The sequence below is a fragment of the Orycteropus afer genome, unplaced genomic scaffold (genome assembly GCF_000298275.1).
Source record: "Orycteropus afer afer isolate SDZICR_OR568_19922 unplaced genomic scaffold, OryAfe1.0 scaffold00411, whole genome shotgun sequence".
NCBI lineage: Eukaryota > Metazoa > Chordata > Mammalia > Tubulidentata > Orycteropodidae > Orycteropus > Orycteropus afer.
This window is the reverse complement of record NW_006921998.1, coordinates 2,649,474-2,655,011: the sequence shown is the minus strand read 5'-3', so window position 1 is coordinate 2,655,011 and position 5,538 is coordinate 2,649,474.

Sequence of the window (5,538 nt, the reverse complement as noted above, 5' to 3'; positions counted from 1 at the left end):
TCTTTTTTTTTTTTTTTAGTGAACTTTTAACTTTCTTCATGGAGGATGTTCTTGATGTCATCCCACAATTCCTCTTGTCTTCAGTCATTGGTGTTCAATGTATCAAATCTATTCTTTAGATGGTCTTTAAACTCAGGAGGGATATATTCAAGGTCATATTTTGGCTCTCATTGTTGTTGCTGTTGTTTTTATGTACTGCTGATTCATCTCCTATTCATAACTACCTTATGTACAACAGAACAAAACACTGCCCAGTCCTGTGCCAGCCTCACAAATTTAATGTATCTGAGCCCATTGCTGCAGCCACCATGTCAATCCATCTCATTGAGGGGCTTCCTCTCTTTCATCGACCCTCCAGTTTCCCAAGGATGACATGCAGAGAATGGTCCCTTCTGACAACATGAGAATGGTCCCATTCTCCAGAGAATGGTTCCTTCTGACAACAAGACCAAAGTAGGTGAGACGAAGTCTGGCCACTCTCACTTCTAAGGATCATTCTGGATGCACTTTTCCCAGGACAGATATGTTAGTTCTTTTAGCTGTCCACAGTACTTTCAGCATTCTTCACCAACAACACAACTTAAAAGCATCAACTCTTCTCTTGTCTTCCTTATTCATTGCCCAGCTCTTACATGCATATGAGGTGATTGAAAATACCATGGCTTGGGTTAGGCCCAAGGAGATATCTTTGCTCTTCAGCATCTGAAAGAGGTCTTTTATGACAGATTTTCCCAGTGCAAGACATCTTTTGATATCTTGACTTCTGTTTCCATTAGTGTTGATTATACAACCAAGTAATATGAAATCTTTGTCAGCTTCAGGCTTTTCTCCATCTATTGTGATGCTGCTTCTTGGTCCAGTTGTTAGGATTTTTGTTTTCTGTGTATATTGAGGTGTAATACATACTGCAGACTGTAGTCTTTAATCTTCATCAGTAAGTGTTTCAAGTCATCTTCACTTCCAGGAAACAAAGTTGTTTCATCTGAGTGTCTCAGGTTGTTAATGAGCCTTCTTGCAATCCTGATGCTATGCTCTTCTTCATACATTCCAGCTTCTCAGATTATTTGCTCTCATGAAATTGTTTTAATTGTCTTCAGCTTCAACTGGAACTTGCATATGAGTAGTTGATGGTCTATTCCATAATCAGCTCCTGGCCTTGTTCTGAGGTTTTACATTGTCTCTTGCCACAGATATAGTCAATCTGATTACTGTGTATTCCACCTAGCAAGTCCTGTGTAGAGCTGTTGTTTGTGTTGTTGAAAATTTATTTACAATGAATAAATCATTGGTCTTACAAAATTCTATCATGTGATTTCTAGCATTATTTCTATCACCAAGGTCAAATTTTCCAACCACCAATGATTCTTCTTTGTTTCCAAGTTTTGCATTTCAATCACCAGTGATAATCAGTATATATTGATTTCATGTTTGGTCAATTTGAGACTTCAGAAGTTGGTAAAAATGTTCAATTTCCTCATCTTTGGTTTTGGTGGTTGATGTATAAATATGAATAATATAGTATTAACTGGTTTTCCTTGTAGGCTCTTGGATATTCTCCTATCGCTGACAGCATTGTACTTCAGGACAGATCTTGAAACATCCTTTGATGATGAATGCCATACCAATCCTCAATTTGTCATTCCAGGCATAGTAGATCATATGGTTATCTAATCCAAAATGGCTAAAACTGGTCCATCTCAGCTCACTGATACCTAGAGTGTCAATCTTTATGTGTTCCATTTCATTTTTGACAATTTCCAATTTTCCTAGATGCATACTTCGTACATTCCATGTTCTGATTATTAATGGATATTTGCAGCTGTTTCTTCTCATTTTGAGTGGTGCCATATCAGCAAATGGAGGTCTTGAAAGCTCTACTTTATCCATAACATTAAGTTCAGCTCTATTGTGATAAGGCAGCTGTTTCCCAGTCGTTTTTTGAGCCCTGAGTGGCTTATTTTCCAGACTGTATTGGAAAATGTTTCAGGGCTATTCATAATGTTGTCCAATAGTATATCAGACAGTGCTTTACTGCTATTCATAAGGTTTTTACTGGCCACTTCTTTGAGAAGTGGACGGCTTATTCTTTGTTCTGAGTCTTTCTCAGTCTGGAAACTCCTCTGAAACCCGTTCACCATGGGCAAACCTGGAATTGTTTAATTCACTGGTGGTACAGCCTCTAGCCTCACAAAAACATGCAAGCCACCACAGTATGAAAAACTGACAGACAAGTGTGTCTCTCTCTTAGCTGTTCCAAACTGGTCTTCTCACTTCCAGGCCTTCCCCCTACCTGTTCCGGTCATCGACCCTGGCTCCTGCTTCCTTCCTGGGGGCCCTCTTCTTACCCGTTCTGGCCATTGGCCCTGGTTCCTGCTTTCTGCCTGGGGGTCCTCCCATTACCTGTTCTGGTCATCAACTCTGGCTCCTCTAAATAAGCAAAGAGAATATTATATACAATACATCACAGAATGGGTGGAGACTTGAGTCATACCTTTCAGCAAGGTGGGACTCAAGATGTATCCCACCTTGAACAGGCATAGGGATTAGGATTTACAGTACATCACTAAATGGAGGACAATGGCTATAAGGGCCACATTAAGCAATTTATTGCACTGCAGATAGTAAGCAAAAGCCTCATATAAAGCAGTATGATTTTTGAAAAACTTGAAAGATGACTACAACCTGTGAAAGAAAAGATAGGGAAAAGAAATACTAAAAGGAGATAAACGCTTGGCCAATGTCAAAAGGCAGATAGAAGTGAGACAGTTTAAGAACTGCAGAAAATTGAAATTGACAAACTGGATTGTGTGTGAAAACATAATAATGAAAAATAGAGTTAAAAAGTATGTTACAGACAGATCATAACTATTCAGGTTTCCAAAACTGAGTTCCACACTAGAAATCTGAAAGAAATTATTACATAACAAATACAAATGGTTCTTTAGTCAAATAAATTTACTGGATTAAGCAAAGTTAAGCAGGGATTCTGTTTGTATGTTTGTTTTGTGGTGCAACATATTTTAGTTGTCACTAGGCTAATGTCAAGGAGCTCTGGTGGTGTAGTGGACAATGCAATAGCCTGCTAACCAGAAAACCCAGCAGTTCATGACCCACCAGCTGCTACAGGGACTAGTCCCTCATGACAAAGTGACCAAAGTACTTGAGAGGACGTCTAACCATTCACAATCCTAAGGAGTATTGCAGGTGTATTTTTCCAAAACCGAGTTTTTCTTTCTTCAGGCAGTCCATGGTACACTCAATATTTTTGCCAACACCACAATTCAAATGCCTTGGTTCTAGGGTCCTCCTTATTCATTGTACAGTTTTCATAGGCATATGACACAATGGAAAATAACATGGTTTAGGTCAGCAACACGTTAATTCTCAAAGTGACATCTTTGCTTTTTAACAATATAATGAGGTCTTTTGCACCAGATTTACCCAATGCGATACATCCTTTGATTTCTTTACTGCTGCTTCCAAGTGCATCGATTGTAGATCCAAGCAGAAGGAAATCTTTGACAATTTCAATCTTTTCTCCATTTATCTTACTGTTTATTTGTCCAGTTGTGAGTATGTTTGTTTTCTTAATGATGAAGGATAATCTATACTGAAGTCTTTGATTTTTATCAGTAAGTTCTTCAAGTCTTCATTGCATTCAGCAAGCAAGGTTGTGTCACCTGCATATCACAGGTGGTTAATGAGTCTTCCTCCAATACTAATGATACATTTTTCTTCATATAGTCCAGCTTCTTGGATTATTTCTTCAGCATAAAAATTGAATAAGTATGGTAAAAGGATCCAACCCTGATGCACACATTTCCTGATTGTATACCATGCATCAACGTGTTCTTTTCAAACATTTGCCTCTTGGTTTATATACAGGCTCCCCACAAGCAAAATTAAGTGTTCTGGAATTCCTATTCTTTGAAGTGTTATTCATAATTTATTATGATCCACACAGTCAAATGCCTTTGCACAGTCAATAAAATACACAAGTAAATATCTTTCTGGTAATCTCTGTTTTCAGCCAAGATCTATCTGACATCAATAAAAATATCCTTCATGCCACACCCTCATTTGAATCTGGTTTGAATTCCTGGTAGTTTTCTGCCAATATACTGTTGCAACAATTTTGTAAATAAGCTTCAATATACTTTTACTTGCATGTGATATTAGTGATGTTTCATGAAAATTTCCACAGTCTGTTGGATAATCTTTCTTTGTAAAGGGAGCAAATACTGATCTCTTCCAGTTGGTTGACCAGATAGCTGTCTTCCACAGTACTTAGAATAAATGAGTGAATGAGTATTTCCAGGGTTGGGTCCTTTTCTTAAAATATCTCAGTGGATATTAAATCGATTTATGGTGTCTTTTTTTTTTTTTTTTCGTCGCCTGTCCCTTCAGTGCAGCTTGCACTTCTTATTTCAATACCATCAGTTCTTGATCATATGCTACCTTCTAAAGTGTTTGAACATCAACCAGTTCTTTTTGGTACAATGACTCTGTGTATTCCTTCCATCTTCTTTTGTAGCTTCCTGCATTGTTTAATATTTTGCCCAGAGAATCCTTCAATACTGCAACTCAGTACCAGAATATTTTCTTTAACTCTTTCAGCTTGAGAAATTATGAGTGTGTTCTTCCTTTTTGATTTTGTAACTCCAGATTTTTTGCATGTTTCATTATATCATTTCCTCCTCAAGCTGCCTTTTGAAATCTGTTTAGCTCTTTTATTTCTTAATTTCTTCCATTTTCCCTAGCTATTCTCCATTCAAGAGCAAGTTTCTGATCCCTCTTTTGATTTAGATTTTAGCCTTGGGTTTATGTCATGTCTTTTTATTGACTTGTTGCTTTCTTCAGATATGATTTCCTTGATGTCATCCCACAATTAATTTGATTTGAAATTACTGGTGTTCGATGAATCAAATCTATTCCTCACATGGTCAAATTAGATGAGATATACTCAAGGTTGTATTTTGGCACTCATGGATTTGTTTTAATTTTCTTCAGCTTCAACTTAAAGTTGCATATGAACAATTGGTGATCTGCTCCACAGTTGACCCCTGGCCTTGTTTTAACTGATTATATTGAGATTTGCCATTGTTCTTTCCATAGATGTAGTCAATTTTATTGTTATATTTTCTACTTGGCAAGGTTCACATGTATGGCAACTGTTTATGTTGTTTTTAAAGAAAACACGTTTGCAATGAATAAGTCATTGATTTATATATATTGATTGAATGTTTGCTCAATTTCAGAATGCACAATTTGGTAAACAATATTAAAATTATTGATCTTTGGCTTTTGTGGTTGGTGCATAAATTTGAATACTAGTAGCATTAACTGCTCTTCCTTCTAAGCATATGAATATTATCCTATCACTGACAGTGCTGTACTTTAGGAGAAATCCTGGAAAGTTCTTTTTGATGATGAATGTCACACCATTCCTCTTCAATCTGTCATTCCCTTTACAGTAGATGATATGATTGTCAGATTAAAAATGCCCAATACCAGTCAATTTCATCTCACTAATGCCTA